The 15,063-nt window shown below is 47.9% G+C and overlaps 1 long non-coding RNA gene and 1 pseudogene across 1 annotated transcript; both read left to right on the top strand.

The window, feature by feature from the left end:
- The first annotated feature begins 1,746 nt into the window (after positions 1 to 1,746).
- Positions 1,747 to 13,591, top strand: LOC144577689 (uncharacterized). The gene is made up of 3 exons (XR_013522166.1): positions 1,747 to 2,057; positions 12,199 to 12,292; positions 12,615 to 13,591. It is a non-coding gene; the product is annotated as an uncharacterized LOC144577689 (long non-coding RNA).
- Positions 5,544 to 6,868, top strand: LOC144577684 (heterogeneous nuclear ribonucleoprotein A1 pseudogene; annotated as a pseudogene).
- Positions 13,592 to 15,063: the final 1,472 nt, after the last annotated feature.

Below are 15,063 nucleotides of genomic sequence, written 5' to 3'. Positions count from 1 at the left end.
AGTCCTGGCCTCTCCCCGAGGGTCCCTGCCTCAGTGGCTGCCTCTGTCTTGACCTATGTAATGAACTGGTGTGCTGTGCTGAAGTCGCTGTGGATCGAGGTCACAGGGGGCATCCAACGTGGTGTTAACAGAGTCTGAAGCAAACAGGGTGTTGGATTCCTCTGTTGTCTTCAAATCCTACTGAGGCATTTCTGGGGTTTTGTTTTTAATAAATGACTCCTTTGTAGCCTTTGTCCCATCATCTTCACTCCGGTTGTTGGTACCAAACAGCTCCCAGCCATCTCCTTCCTGTTCTGAAGACTAATGGGAAGAGCCTATCTGGCCCCAGACCTGGTCACCTGCAGCTCTGGCCCAATCATAGATAAAGAACTGAAGCTTCTGCTGTCCACAGAACTCAAAACTGCCTCTGCATTTGGTGAAGAGTAAAAATCCACTCGTGGACTCTCTCCTTCCTTCTCAGCCCTCAAGGATACAAATGGCTAAATAGACCCGGGGGGTAGGGAGGGGCTCCAGAATGGCTCGCATTAAGGGCAAGTGCCAGTGATGGGTAGAAATAATGTTATACCTAACGCCTGTAATCCCAGCACTTTGGGAGGCCGAGGTGGGCCAGTCACCTGAGTTCAGGAGTTCGAAACCAGCCGGGCCAACATGGTGAAACCCCATCTCTACCAGTTACAAAAATTAGCTGGGTGTGGTGGTAGGCGCCTGTAATCCCAGCTACTGGAGGCTGAGGCAGGAGAATTGCTTGAACTCGGAAGGTGGAAGTGGCAGTGAGCTGAGATTGCACCACTGCACTCCAGCCTGGGCAACAGGGCGAGACTTTGTCTTAAAAAAAAAATGTTATCCTGGCAATTGGTCATTTTTTTTTCTGTCTTTGCTTTCATAAGAAAATTAAATTCCAAACAAGGAACATCATCATTTTGTCACACTTCTGTGCAGGCTTTGGAGGGAAATACCCAGACCGTGAATGCACCTTGAATTCCAGTTGCTAGTCTTCAAACACTCCCTTAAAACTTGGGCAGAGAAACAGCAAATACTCTGCTTGTCTTGAATTCACCATGGTAGACACGCTAGAGTCCCTCCCAGTTCTGGAAGGCATACCCTTTCGATGGAGGGTTGAGTGGTGGGCCGCACACGTCAGACTTCTCCCAGTCCCCCTTGGCTCCCCGCTGCCTCATACGTTTATGTCTGCCTCCTACTTGTTTTCTCAAATACCACGGTGTAGGGGTTTCCTAGGAAATCTCTCGCATTAGGCACGGCATGCTCATGACGTTCAGCACAGACTCCTTCCTCACGGATTGAGGTCCTTTTTCCCCACAGAGACCGTGTTAAGAGAACTCCCACTTATTCATAGTAATAACACTTTTCTAGTTTCAGCTAATGAAGATGTGACAGCAAAGTTTATCCAAAGCCTACTGTGTTCCATTACTGTCATTACCACATGTACCCTTTCCGAATGTGACAGTGACAGCTCCTGGCATAGGAGTGGTTCAAACCAAGGCAGCCTGGGGCTAAGCTACTGTCTGAATTACTTTTGCAGCAGGCTCACAGGCCTTGGGTAAACAGGTAAGTTAGGTCACCCACAAGAAAAACAGAAGCACTAGTTCTCTGTAAGGGGGGAGGGGAAGGGAGTTCCGTTTTGCCAATAAAGTGTTAAAAATAGAACCTGCCGCGTCTGCCGAGCAGCTCTCACGTGACTGCTCACGAGATCCCATGTTGCGTGTACATTTCTGTTTTGTAAAGCCTAGCATTTACGTCAGAGCCTGGGAATGCAGCAGTCGTGTCTATACATGGAACACATGCCTCGGGGACATCATTTGTGCAACCCCCTTCTCCACAGAGGCACAGCAGCCATACAGGCTCGGAAGGACACAGTCTCAGTCTCCTTCTGGTCTTTCAGCCCACAGTGGCTGGGACAGCCTCCCCCACTTCTCCGAATTCGGCAGTTTCCAACAGTGAAATCATTTCAAGAACAATGGCTGCTAACTCGTGTCAGCTGACTGCAGATCGAGTCATCCAACTCGAGCTGCTGCTGCTTTCTGGAAGGGATAGACCAGGTAAGACTTTCATCCAGAAGTTATTCCTATTCTTGTGCAACGTGTAGGGTGCTTTGTGTGTAAATTTCTGCAGGTTCAGATTCCAACTGTCTCCCGCGCAGAGCCTCTCTCATCACAAAACTTTTCCCACTCCTTGCTTTGCCTCAGCCACCATCTGTTTCCTCCTCAACCTTTCCCCTGGAATCCAGTTCTTTCCTGTCCAGTAGAAGCAGTTGGTAATGTTTCAGAGAAGCTCGAGGCACTGAGCCCCCAGTGAACACAACCAGACATCCTAACCCCCTACCCCGGCAGTCCGCGGAGGCTGCTTTGGCATGCTCGGCTTGTGAGGAGGGGGCGTAGCATCCATCCCCACACAAGGTTACACAGGGATGCCGCGGTGCGTTCAAGAGCAGAATCTGTAGCCTGTGTGAAAACAGCAAAGCCTTGGGCTGGGGATCCTGTAACACAGGACTGGATGTACCAATGAAGAGAAGGCTGAAAAGCAAGTTGGCCCAGGAGAGGCCCACTGCTCCTGCTGGACACGGGCCTGCGTTTAACCAGATGACTAACGACACACGAAAGTCTTCTACAGCCCCAAACGCACTGATCTTTCATCACTACAGGTTTTGGAAGTCTCACTGCACAGAGCCCTTGCTTAGCAGGTACTTGATGTAAACGTCCTGCAGGGAGGCGACGAAGAGTCTGTGCAGCGCTTACTGAGGGGCCCTTGAGTGTGCAGTAGAGCTCCTCGACCCCCAGGTGCCTAAGACTCCATGCACAGACTCCACTTTGCTTATGGTTCTTTTCATTTGGAGTCTGCCTAGTCAGTTTTTCTCTTAAGTTCCAAGAAATCTTTTTCCTGTTTAGAACCTGTCAAGCATGCCACCTGTCTGCAGGCAAACAGGCCCCAAAGGTCCCAAAATAGCTGAGTCCACGGTCTGTCTCTAGTCCCTGTGGAGTCCTGAGATTCTCACCAGATCCAAAGACAACAGAGGAACGGGAACCAGTTAGGCAGAGGAAAGAAGACTTGAGAGACTGAGAGTGAGGAAACCTGTCAAGCAGAGAGCGGCCAGCCCGTGCTTGTAAGGAATGGAGGACAGGAAATGGGCTTCCACAGGACAGAGATGGAGGAATGGAGGACAGGAAATGGGCTTCCACGGGACAGAGATGGAGGAATGGAGGACAGGAAATGGGCTTCCACGGGACAGAGATGGAGGAATGGAGGACAGGAAATGGGCTTCCACGGGACAGAGATGGAGGAATGGAGGACAGGAAATGGGCTTCCACAGGACAGAGATGGAGGAATGGAGGACAGGAAGTAGGCGTCCACGGGACAGAGATGGAGGAATGGAGGACAGGAAATGGGCTTCCACGGGACAGAGATGGAGGAATGGAGGACAGGAAATGGGCTTCCACAGGACAGAGATGGAGGAATGGAGGACAGGAAATGGGCTTCCACAGGACAGAGATGGAGGAATGGAGGACAGGAAATGGGCTTCCACAGGACAGAGATGGAGGAATGGAGGACAGGAAATGGGCTTCCACAGGACAGAGATGGAGGAATGGAGGACAGGAAATGGGCTTCCACAGGACAGAGATGGAGGAATGGAGGACAGGAAGTAGGCGTCCACGGGACAGAGATGGAGGAATGGAGGACAGGAAATGGGCTTCCACGGGACAGAGATGGAGGAATGGAGGACAGGAAATGGGCTTCCACAGGACAGAGATGGAGGAATGGAGGACAGGAAATGGGCTTCCACAGGACAGAGATGGAGGAATGGAGGACAGGAAGTAGGCGTCCACGGGACAGAGGAAGAATGGAGGACAGGAAGTAGGTGTCCACAGGACAAAGAGGGAGGAATGGAGGAGAAGTGGGCATCCACAGGACAGAGGGAGGAATGGAGGACAGGAAGTGGGTGTCCACGGGACAGAGAGAGAGGAATGGAGGACAGCAGATGGGCGTCACAGGACAGAGGGAGGAATGGAGGACCGGTGGTAGGCGTCCATGGGACAGAGAGGGAGTGGGGCAGCACCACAGTCACTGCCAGCCGTCCAGCCCTGGGATCCTGACACCAGTTGCTCTGCCCGCTCACCTGTCAGCCTTCTCATGCCACATTTTGATCTGCCCACCTAGAGCTGCAGGGGTGTAGCCGGCACATGAGCTTCTAACTTTTGTATTTGAGCGTCTGCCATTGGAGATTGAATTCCTCACACTTTTGGTTGCTGTCATGCCTTGATGCGGTTTTTATCCCCAGGTAGACAGTAACGCATTTCAGAAAAAGAGGCTGAGGGCTTGCTAGTGCAGGGGGAATTAAGATGGCGAAGCATCACACACACAGATGAGCTGTGGTCTTGCTGGCTTGACGGGGGGGTGGAAGGCAGTGCCACCCTCCCCAAGACCACCAGCTGGCCAGAAGCCCCGGTCCCACCTTTCCTCCTTCCCTCGTGCCTGCTGGACATTCCTGTGGCCCTCCCCTGTGAATGCAGCCTCTGAATGTCTGGGGCAGTCGCTGTGAGAGATGTCATAGCCTGGACTAGGGTGATGTGAAGAACAGAACTTGCTACCAGATTGGATGCAGGGGCAGGGACTTCACACCTCTTCACCCGAACAATTAATTGCCAAAACAGATACAGAAGAAATTGGGAAGAAGAGTTGATCCAGACAGTAGACCAGCAAAATAAAAAATACTGAGAGCTTCATTTATATAAAGACTTGCGAGACGACCTCCACAGTGAGAGGCAGGAGGAAGACTGCTCTGCAAGTGTGAAGGCGTTTGTCAGCCTCGGCCCTCACACAGCCACCATGAGCCCCTCAGTCTGAGAGCTGCGTCATCTGACATGGGGACGAAGGTACCTCATAGAAAGTACTGAGTGAATATGAGGCGCTCTTCTGGTGTACTTCATTCTCATGTGCTTCACACACGATGCTCAGGGAGTTGGAATACAGTTAAAATCATTAGATCTGTCCACTGTCATCATTCAACACCACAGATCCCCGTAGAGCTTCAACACTGGGAATACTGGTTCTCTCTCCACTGCTGAGGGGCGGAGGGGGAGCTGGCACTGGAGCCCCTACCCTGTGTCTTCATATTTTCTTCTGTGCACTGAAAGGCCTGGCACAAAGCTCCATGCACAGAGGGAGATGGCGGGCGACCCTGCCCATGTAGTTCCTCATTTTGGCATCTTAAGGCCAAGAGGATCAACCTCTACCCAGATGCTGCAAACAAACCAATGGTGAGTGTTTTTCGGGACTTCTTTTTCCACCATCGACACGACCTGTGCCTTTTATTTCAGTGACCTTCAAAGCCTTGCTGCTTGTTTGGAGGGAAACATTTACTACACTGTGAAGCTACCATTCTTTCCATCTTTTGTGGGTCTGTATTAGTTCATAAATCTAGGTTTTTCATGAACAAATTCATGGGCCAAACTCCTATCCTGTGTTAAAAAGCAGTCCGTTTTCACATTGCTCATAAAATAAATAAATAAAAATAAAAAGCAGAGTTTGCTCCTTTCTGCCCGTGGACGCCGCCGAAGCAGCATCATTAAAGTCTCTCTTCTCCCTGCGATCATGTCTAAGTCAGAGTCTCCTAAAGAGCCGGAACAGCTGAGGAAGCTCTTCATTGGAGGGTTGAGCTTTGAAACAACCGATGAGAGCCTCAGGAGCCATTCTGAGCAATGGGGAACGCTCACGGACTGTGTGGTCATGAGAGATGCAAACACCAAGCGCTCCAGGGCTTTGGGTTCGTCACGTATGCAGCTGTGGAGGAGGTGGATGCAGCCATGAATGCAAGGCCACACAAAGTGGATGGAAGAGTTGTGGAACCCAAGAGAGCTGTCTCAAGAGAAGATTCTCAAAGACCAGGTGCCCACTTAACTGTGAAAAAAGTATTCGTTGGTGGCATTAAAGAAGACACTGAAGAACATCACCTAAGAGATTATTTTGAACAGTATGGAAAAATTGAAGTGATTGAAATCATGACGGACAGAGGCAGTGGCAAGAAAAGGGGCTTTGCCTTTGGAACCTTTGACGACCATGACTCCGTGGATAAGATTGTCACTCAGAAATACCATACTGTGAATGGCCACAACTGTGAAGTTAGGAAAGCCCTGTCAAAGCAAGAGATGGCTAGTGCTTCATCCAGCCAAAGAGGTCAAAGAGGTTCTGGAAACTTTGGTGGTGGTCGTGGAGGTGGTTTCGGTGGGAATGACAACTTTGGTCGTGGAGGAAATTTCAGTGGTCATGGTGGCTTTGGTGGCAGCCGTGGTGGTGGTGGTTATGGTGGCAGTGGGGATGGCTATAATGGATTTGGTAATGATGGTGGTTATGGAGGAGGCGGCCCTGGTTACTCTGGAGGAAGCAGAGGCTATGGAAGGTGGACAGGGTTATGGAAACCAGGGCAGTGGCTATGGCGGGAGTGGCAGCTATGACAGCTATAACAACGGAGGCGGAGGCGGCTTTGACGGTGGTAGTGGAGGCAATTTTGGAGGTGGTGGAAGCTACAATGATTTTGGCAGTTACAACAATCAGTCTTCAAATTTTGGACCCATGAAGGTAGGAAACTTTGGAGGCAGAAGCTCTGGCCCCTATGGTGGTGGCGGCCAATACTTTGCCAAACCACAAAACCAAGGTGGCTATGGCGGTTCCAGTAGCAGCAGTAGCTATGGCAGTGGCAGAAGATTTTAATTAGGAAACAAAGCTTAGCAGGAGAGGAGAGCCAGAGAAGTGACAGGGAAGCTACAGGTTACAACAGATTTGTGAACTCAGCCAAGCACAGTGGTGGCAGGGCCTAGCTGCTACAAAGAAGACATGATTCAGACAAATACTCATGTGTATGGGCAAAGAACTCGAGGACTGTATTTGTGACTAATTGTATAACAGGTTATTTTAGTTTCTGTTCTGTGGAAAGTGTAAAGCATTCCAACAAAGGGTTTTAATGTAGATTTTTTCTTTTTCTTTTTTTTTTTTTTTGCACCCATGCTGTTGATTGCTAAATGTAATAGTCTGATCGTGACGCTGAATAAATGTCTTTTTTAAAAAATAAATAAATAAATAAATAAATAAATAAAAAGCAGTGTTGCTCCAAGCCACCTGGTCAGTCCACTGGATAGCCACTTAGTCCATTGGACAGGAGAGGGTCAGTCACCAGACTAGATAGTCAGAGGAGCAGATTCCAGCCGTGCATTTGGAAAATTCCCAGTTCCTCCAGGCCACAGTGAAGGAGGCACCACCTGATGAAGCAGATGAATGACTGGTAGGAGCTGGTGAAGGACCTGATCCTCTCTTGAAGGGATGGGCCTGGGCTTTGTCCTCAGCCTTGTCCAACATCCTTCTGGGTCGTTTGGCTAGGGACACAATTGCCAGGCTTCATTTGAGGACATGAAGCAAGGAGAAGGGACATGCGCATGACCTAAAGAAAGCTCAGAGCCCTGGAGTGTCCAAGCAGACCTGGGGAACTCTGCTGAGAGAGCCCCAGCAAATGATGGCCACACGCCAGGTGTCGTGGCCACACGCCATGCCTCACAACAGCCCTTTAAGGCAGGAGCCATTACTGTCACCATCGATTAAAAAAAAAGAAACTCGCCAAGACCCCAAGATCACCAATTCGTAAGTTGTGAAATAAGCCCTAAACACTGCCCCTAACCATTATATTCCATCCTCATCCCAGGATTAGAAATGTCCCCCACCCCAGAAAATACAACACTCATGGCTCAAGGGCCGCCTCCTAGTTCCAGATAAATTTAAATCCATCCACTGCCTGGAGCAAATAAAGATTCTTGCACAGCCTCTCCCTGGCTCTCCCTCACTGCAGAGTGCATTCCATGTTGTGGGCCAAAATGGTGGCCGGTCATCTCAGATCTTCAACCTTCTTATATAACAGGGCAGATTTTATCATCCATTTTATGTACCCAAAGTGTCAAGGGTGGCTAATTTGCCCCAGATCTTCCTGCTTCCAAAGTCTGAGCTCATTGCCCACATCAGGAGAAGATAATCACAGCTAAGTTTTGTAGACACGACTTGTGTGGCCTACATACAGAACTAGGCGGGGCGGGGGGGGTGGTCTCTAAACAGGGAAGGGCCGTGCAAACAGCATCGTGCTGGAGATGGAGGCCCATCAACCCTCGCAGGCAGCAGGAGAGAGCTGGGGTTTTGGCTGCTGAGCCTGTGCTGACCCAGCCCAGAGGGGGCACGCCGACACCTTCCTCTCCAGTGATGACGCAGGAGTGTTGACCGTTACTCGCTCGTGAGAGGCTGTCACCTCACACAAATCAGGAGTCCCTAGGAAGGAGGGACCAGGACACATGCCTCCTAGCAAGCCAGGGTCAAACTAGAATCTGTGAGGCATTCAGAGCAACTGGATTTCAATGTAAAAATTATGATTACGTTATTGCTTTTATTTTTATTTTTTTTTGAGACAGGGTCTTAGGCTGTTGCCTAGGCTGGAATACACTGTTGCCCTCACAGCTCCCTACAGCCTCAGACGATCCTACGGCCTCTCAAAGTGCTGGGACGACAGGCATGAGCTGCCACACCCAACCCACTGCTGACATTAAAACAACGGTCAGCTGCTGTTCTGATCCCTAGTAACACTGGGCTGTTACTCAAACCAACCCTCTAGCCAAAAACAACTTTAAAATATACACGAAATACAGAAAATACCATGTATAAGCCCCGCCTAAACCTGATTTCTAAAATATATAGAGGGCAGACTCTAAACAACCCAGCTAAGGCCATAAGACATAAAGACAAATTTCAGCTTCTGCCCACCATAGGAGGATCAAAGGGTTTTTTCTGCTTGTGTTTTGCCTTCTTTTTCTTAAACTTGAGACAGGGTCTGTCTCTGTCACCCATGCTGCAGTGTGGTGGCACAATCATAGCTCACTGCAGCCTTGATCTCCTGAGCTCAATCAACCCTCTCAACTCGGCCTCCCAAGTATTTGGGAATACAGGCACATACCACCAACTACTTGAGAGGTTTTCATTTGTAGAGATGGGGTCTTGCTATGCTGCCCAGGCTGGCTTGAAACTCCTGGCCTCAAGCAATCCTCTCACCTTGGCATCCAAAGTGCTAGGATTTCAGGCATGAGCCAGTGTGCCTGGCTGGAATCAAAGTTTTAAATCTTGAGTTCAGCTGTTAAATGCCTGCTTTTAAAAAAATCACCAGAATTTCTACAATTATATAATTCAAAACTACTATACATATGAACAAGAATATGTGATCCATACCCAAGAAGCAACTGAGAGAAACTGACTCTGATATGAATGATGTGTTGGAATTAACATTCAGGATGTTTAATTATAACCAGCCTCCAGGATATAAAGGAAAATATGCTCATAATGAGCAAATAGGAATTCTCGGCAGAGAAATCTGACAAAAAGAACTGAATAAGAATTCTAAAACTTGGCCGGGCGCGGTGGCTCATGCCTGTAATCCCAGCACTTTGGGAGGCCGAGGTCGGTGGATCACGAGGTCAAGAGATCAAGACCATCCTGGTCAACAAGGTGAAACCCATCTCTACTAAAAATACAAAAATTAGCTGGACATGGTGGTGTGCGCCTGTAATCCCAGCTACTCGGGAGGCTGAGGCAGGAAAATTGCTTGAACCCAGAAGGCAGAGGTTGCGGTGAGCCGAGATCGTGCCATTGCACTCCAGTATGGGTAACAACAGCGAAACTCCGTCTCAAAAAAAAAAAAAAAAAAGGATTCTAAAACATAAGAAGCAAACTCACTACATTGGATTAACAGCACACTGACAGATTAAAGAATCATTCAACTTGCAACAGAGCCAGCGTTGGTAAACCTCTTCTGTGAAGGGTCAGATAATATTTTTAGCTTTGTGGTACCAAAATCATCTTTATAACTACTCATTTCTGCCATTATAATGTGAAAGTAAGCAGCCACTGTAAATGAGAATGAACAGATTTGGGGCTATAGTTTCCCAAACCTTGAAATATGCAATCTGAAAAATGAAAGCTACAGAAAAAATGATCAGAGCCTCAGTTATCTGTGAACAGTGTCAAGCAGTCTACGTCTGTATAGTTGGAGTCGCAGAATGAGGGAAGAGAAAGAATGAGGCAGAAAGCCTTTTTTAAATAATGGCCAAATCTGGGGAAAGAGCCAAGAAACATGGCAATCGAAAGCAAAATAAAAGACTATCACAGCCAGGGACTTCACAGTCTGAAAACTAAATATAGAAAGTCTTGAAACCAACAAGAAAAAAATGACACACTGCGTAGGGCAACAACAATACCTTTACATGAATTTCAGGAAAATTCGCATCAGAAATCATGGAGACTAGAGGACAATGGAATGACACCTCTAAAAATATAAATGTGTCAACCCAGAATTCTATATCCAGTGCAAATATCCTTCAAGAATGAAAGTGAAGCCCAGGTGCAGTGGCTCATGCCTGTAATTCCAACACTTTGGGAGGCCAAGACAGGAGGAATGCTTGAGCTCAGGAGTTTAAGACTAGCCTAGGCAACATAGAGAGAACCAATCTCTACAAAAACTACAAAAAATGGCTGGGCACGGTAGCTCACACCTGTAATGCCAGCACTTTGGGAGGCTGAGGCGGGTGGATCACGTGGTCAAGGGATGGAGACCATCCTGGCCACCATGGTGAAACCCCATCTCTACTAAAAATACAAAAATTAGCTGGGCATAGTGGCACGCTTGTAATCCCAGCTACTCAGGAGCCTGAGGCAGGAAAATCACTTTAACCCGGGAGGCAGAGGTTGCAGTGAGCCAAGATCACACCACTGCACTCCAGCCTGTTGACAGAGCGAGACTCCATCATCTGAAAAAAAAAAAATTTACAAAAAGTTAGCCGAGTATGATGGCGTGGTGGTGTGCACCTGTAGTAGCTACTTGAGAGGCTGAGGTGGGAGGATGGCTTGAGCCAGGGGTTTGAGAGTACAGGGAACTCTGGTCACCACTGCAGTCCAGCCTAGGCAACAGCAAGACTGTCTCAAAAAACAGCTAAAGTAAAAACCCAAAATGGGAGGAGGTATTTGTAAATCATACATCTGATAAGGACTTAGTATTCAGAATACATGAATATATAAAGAATTCTTACAACTCAGCAATGAAAAAGACAACCCAATTATTTAAATAGGCAAAAGATATGAATAGAAATTTCTCCAAAGATATACAAATGACCAGTAGCGGATGAAATGGACGTCCAGCACCATTAGTCATCCGAGAAATGCAAATCAAAACCGCAGTGAGATACCACTTCACACCCACTCGGATGACAGTAACTTTTTAAAGACAATAACAAGAGTTGGCAAAGATGTACAGGAGACAGTACCCTCATAACACTGTTGGGGTTGGGCGCAGTAGCTCACACCTATCATCCCGGCACTTTGGGAGGCCAAGGTGGGCAGATCCTTGAGGCCCGGAGTTCGAGAGCAGCCTGGTCAATGTGGTGAAAACCCATCTTTACTAGAAATACAAAAATTAGCCAGGCATGGTGGTGCATGCCTGTAATCCCAGCTACTAGGGAGGCTGAGGCAGGAGACTCACTTGAACCTGGAAGGTGGAGGTTGCAGTGAGCCAAAATTGCACCCCCACACTGCAGCCTGGGTGACAGAATGAGACTTCGTCTCAAACAAAACAAAATCCAACATTGCTGGTGGGATTATCAAACGGTGTAGCTGCAAAACAGCTCGACACTTCCGCAGTTACCACATGATCCAGCAGTTTCTTTCCTAGCTCTACAAGAACTGAAAATCTGTATCTACTAAAAACATACATACATGTGCATAGCACTATTATTAACCAAAAAGAAACAACCAAAATTGCCATTAACCGATGAACAAAATGTGTATGTATACAGAATATTCTTCAGGAACAAAAACGACTAAAGACGAGGACCATAACCTAGACCGAATATTTCCTAATCCATCCTAAGCCAAAAACCAGAGTTACCTTTGGAGAGGGAGTCGGGAGTCAGAGACGGCCTACAATTTTGAATGCCTAATAATTTTTTTTTTTTTTGAGACAGAGTCTCCCTCTGTTGCCCAGGCTGGAGTGCAGTGGTATAATCTCGGCTTACTGCAACCTCTGCCTCCCAGGTTCAAGCAATTCTCCTGCCTCAGCCTCCTGACTAGCTGGGTCTACACGTGGGTGCCACCACACCTAATTTTTTGTATCTTTAGTAGGGACAAGATTTCACTGTGTTAGCCGGGATGGTCTCGATCTCCTGACCCAGTGATTCACCCACTTCAGCCTCCCAAAGTGCTGGGATTACAGGTATGAGCCACTGTGGCTGGCGCATAACAATATTTTTATTAAATAATTAAAAATTAAAATCTTCAAAATGTAACATTGTTATGAACCCTTAAGGTCAAACATATCAAACTACTTAAGCAAAAATGCAACACAAACAATTGATAGAAATAAAACTGTAATTGAAGAATAACACAATTTCTTTCAGTCTCTGACAATGCAAGTAGAAAAAGAATGTGTATACAGAGGGAAAAGCTCATAGTGCCTAAGACGGATTGATCATCTGCTCTCCCCAGCACCACTAACGATGCTCCCCTTTTCTTCTGAGTGTTTTCTGTCTCTTTAGTGCCTCTTTCAGCAACAGGACGTTAAAACCAGACCGTTGTTAAATCGGTGTCCTGGTGGAAGGAACAACGGGTGGAGCCTTCTAGTCCACCGTCTCGCTCCACCTCCAAGCACATTTCGACAGTTGAGGAGGGTGAGAAACAGAAAGAGAAGGACGGCATGCCAGTAAGAGAAACAGACTACATTTCTTTTGGAGGAGGGCCTATGTTGTATCTGCATGAAACGGGGAGAAGAAGAACAGAGAAGGAAGGAGTTCTTTAAACACCATCCTCTGGTAAAGGAGGAACCATGCATAGGTGTGTCATCCAAAGGACCACCAGAATAGCCGAATGAAAGAAGAGTTTTATGGGTGACATCAGTTTGCAAACTTGCGGATGTATGAATGACATGGAAGTCATCCAGAATTCCTGATCCGATTCACCATAACAAATTGCAGGAGAAGTCTTCCCTGGAACTCCAACTTCCGTGAACTTTCACTTATTAGAAAATGTTATATTTACGTTCCATTTCCTTGGCCTTCTTCTCAGTCTTCCTATGGCCTCAACCAGCTGGACAGGTCAGAGCCCCTCTCCCTCTTTCCTGTCCCCATGACCAGGAAATGCATCACTGACTCTTGTCCATTTAACCTGCCTGCTGTCCCCAGGATCCATCCATGTTGTCCATCTCCTCTGTCTCCACCCACATCCAAGATATCATCATCTCCCTCTTGGATTATTACAGGAGCCTCCTAACTCACTCTGACCAACCTCCTCTTTCCACGCCTCCTCACTGCTCTGCACACCAGTCAGGGGGGATCTTTTGACAACAATTTTTTTTGAGATGGAATTTCACTTGTCACCCAGGCTGGAGTGCAATGGTGCGATCTCGGCTCACTGCAACCTCCGCCTCCCAAGTTCAAGCAATTCTCCTGCCTCAACCTCCCAAGTAGCTGGGACTATAGGCATGTGCCACCATGCCTGACTCATTTTTTACATTTTAGTAGAGACAGGGTTTTGCCTTGTTGCCCAGGCTGGTCTCAAACTCCTGACCTCAGGTGACCTACCTGCCTCAGCCTCCCAAAATGCTGGGATTAGAGGTGTGAGCCACTGTGCCTGGCGTCAAAACAAATATTTTCAGACCAGGTGTGGTGACTCAAGCTTGTAATCCCAGTGCTTTGGGAGGTTCGGACAGGAGAATCACTTGAGGCCAAGAGTTCAAGGTTTCAATGAGCTATGATGGTGCCACTGCATTCTAGCCTGGGTGACAGAGCAAGACTGTCTGTAAAAAAACACACACACAGCCGGGCACAGTGACTCATCCCTGTCATCCGGAAGAATCACAAGGTCAGGAGTTCAAGACCAGCCTGGCCAATATGGTGAAACCCCATCTCTACTAAAGAATGTAAAAATTAGCCAGCATGCTGGCACACGCCTGTAGTCCCAGATACTCGGGAGGCTGAGCCAGGAGAATTGCCTGAACCTGGGAGGCAGAGGTTACAGTCAGCCAAGATTATACCACTGCACTCCAGCCTGGGCGACAGAGACTCCATCTCAAAAACAAAATCAAAACAAACGTATTTGTACACCATCCCTCTGAGTCACGTGGACCAAGGGCTTCCCATCACCTCGAGGACAAGGTAGAAATCTACATGACCCAGAGGAAGGACCTGTGCCCGATGTGGCTGTCTGCCTCTCCCTCTCGTCTCACACCAAGCTCCCTCTCCGTCCAACAGCCGTTATTCCACTCCTGGAAGCCCATGCTCTCTTCCACCACAGAGCGTTTGCACAAGCCATTTCCCAGGCCCCAGCTGTCCAGCTCCAGGCTCTTTGTCTCATTCATGCCAACTCATCCCTCAGATCTCAGCTGTCACCTGGTCAGGGAAGCGTTTTGGAGCCAGCATTCCAGCTCGGTTCCTCTATTTTAGTCCATCCTAGAGCTCTGCTCCTCTCCTGCATTGCGCGTGTCCCACTGAGCCTGCGATTTGGTTAATGTCTGCCACTAGCACCGCCACCACAAGCTTGCCTACCAGGACTGTAAGAAAAGGAATTGCTTCTGCCCACCCACTCTTTCTCCCAATGGCTTGTACATATCTTAGACAGAGTAGCTGCTGCTATAGGAATGAATGAATCAGAATCAAATCATCAACATCATTAGATCAACTGTATTAATCTCTACCATCATAGAAAGCATAACCTTCAGTTCACATGGAATCTTGATGGAAATGGACCACGTATTTAATTATTTTAATTATTATTTTTTATTTTTATTTTTTTTTGAGACAGAGTTTTGCTGTTGTTACCCAGACCGGAGTGCAATGGCTCACCACAACCTCCGCCTTCTGGCTTCAAGCAATTCTCCTGCCTCAGACTCCCGAGTAGCTGGGACTACAGGTGTGCACCACCATGCCCAGCTCATTTTTTTTGTACTTTTAGTACCACGTATTTAATTCTTACAAGGCCTCATTCTGAAAA

Source organism: Callithrix jacchus, chromosome 9 (assembly GCF_049354715.1).
Source record: "Callithrix jacchus isolate 240 chromosome 9, calJac240_pri, whole genome shotgun sequence".
NCBI lineage: Eukaryota > Metazoa > Chordata > Mammalia > Primates > Cebidae > Callithrix > Callithrix jacchus.
Note: the sequence above shows the minus strand (reverse complement) of the source record. Positions and strands in the feature narration are given on the sequence as shown.